Source organism: Cupressus sempervirens, chromosome 9, assembly GCF_028749045.1.
Source record: "Cupressus sempervirens isolate cs-2001-9-10 chromosome 9, ASM2874904v1, whole genome shotgun sequence".
Lineage (NCBI taxonomy): Eukaryota > Viridiplantae > Streptophyta > Pinopsida > Cupressales > Cupressaceae > Cupressus > Cupressus sempervirens.
This window is the reverse complement of record NC_143126.1, coordinates 189,881,501-189,883,659: the sequence shown is the minus strand read 5'-3', so window position 1 is coordinate 189,883,659 and position 2,159 is coordinate 189,881,501.

Here is a 2,159-nt window from a genome sequence, read left to right as displayed (position 1 = left end):
GTTATAAGAATCAATTGCCTCTGGTTCCTATCTTTGGAGACTAGTCAAGAAGTGTTGGATAGTTCCTTTATGAAGGGCAGTCAATGTATAGTGATTCTCAAGCAAATGTTGTAATGAATCAAATAAGAAATCTCCAACATTATATGAGAATGCTAGAATTCTATGTAATCCTTTTTGCTTGAGTGCATTGTCAATGTTAGAGGAGAGATTTGAGCCTTTATTTTTGTAGTTTTCTACGTCTACAATTTCAAAGTTTTCTATTTTTGCTTTTTTGCTGACATCATTTAATTTAGTTATCTTGCCTATGTTTGAAGAATGTAAATATGACTATTATTTTGGAAAAACTAGAACAATGTTCTCTATTTTTACTTTTTGTTGTTGTCAATTTATTTAGCTATCTAGCCTATGTTGGAAGAATGTAAAATATGACCATTACATTGGATAAACTAGAACAATATTTTTTAGGTTGAGAAGTAATAGATAATTCCACGTGAATGAGGAATCCATAGCTTAGCTATATTCCTAGTGTTTGTAGTAGGTTATGTCTCTATTATTGACATAGTCTACTAATTTTGAAATTGAGAATTGATATCTATTTTGTGCAGAAAAAAAAGAGAGAGTTAGTGATAGAGACCTAAAGATTATAAAATGATAGGATTAAATTGCATAAGTAAATAAATTATGTATTAAATGTATAGAAAATCAATATTATTTTGATGGTTGATGTTTAAAATATTTTTTAAATGATATTTATGATTATTTAGACTTTAAATCTTCATACATATAATTGTCATAAAATATGAATTAGTTATGAATAAATAATGAAAAGTTTTACATTAATATACTTGAAAACTAGATTTTATCATTTCTTGTGTGCATGATTTTTTGGAATAACTTTGCATGCAATTGTAAAAATAGAAAAGTAACAATATATTTGAAGCCAAGAAATAGTAGATAAGTTCAAGTCAATAAGAAATTCAGAGCTTACCTATGATTTTGTAATTTATAACAGGTTTTGTCTCTGGTATTTGTTGACTTTGGAGCTGACAATTGATATCCGATTTTTGCAAAAAATAAATATTTAGTTAGTGATAGACAACCAAAAATTATTGAAAACTAGAATTAAATTGCATTATTTTTTTTTTATTAAGAAAAATAGGTTTTACAGGGATCCTGAAACCCAAAAGTTTTTACAAATAAGCTGGCGGCATAATATTAAATTGCATTGTGTTGTTGATTGAAATATAAAATGTAAAAAAATGCTACTTATGATTATTTAAACTTTAAATTACAACACATATGACTAGTAGCATAATAAATATACTATATTTTACTGAACATATAGAATGGGGAAATTCAAAAATAATTTAGAAATAGGTTCAAGTATCACTCAAATTAAGTTTTAATGAAAATAAATCAATCTTAATGAAAAATCAAAAGTAAAATTAACTTTAGAACATGTGGCTTAAAGGATAAACTCAAACTAGCATAACTTCAAAGCACGTGGCTTGAACTAAAAACCTAAAAGAAGCATAACTTATGAGTAAAATAAATTGTAGTGTTATAAAGACAAAAAGGTAGAAACACATTCAAGCACAATACTTTGTCCAAATACTGGCTAAACAAAGCCTTAACACAAACACTTACAAAGAAATGAATAAGTTGAAAAGGGCAAGTTAAGCTACAAAATATCAGAGAAGAATTTTAGATTAAGGCAAAACTAAAATAAGGATTGGGTGGATTATAAAACATTGGCCATACAAGAGACTAGTACAAAATATTATGTTTGTATTGATATTCAATATATCTAAAGGACTGAAAGTGTCAAATGTTATTGTTTAAGGAAAAAGATGAATAATACAGAATGATCATCTATATTCAAATTTTACAATCATGATGCCAATAGAATTGTGGACAGAGGCAATGCAAAATATCCAAATAGTTGTAAATAGTAGCATTGAGGTTGTTGTTAATAGAAGTACCAGTTATATGAGAACCAAGGATATTTTTTTAGGGGCACAACAACTGTAGATGAAGAATATCAAGGGATATTCCAAGATGCAAACAGAACATCCAAAAGAAGTTTAGTGATTAGCAACAAGAAATATCTCAGTATTTTAGTCATAAGATTGATGGTTATGTCTTATGATTATCAATAC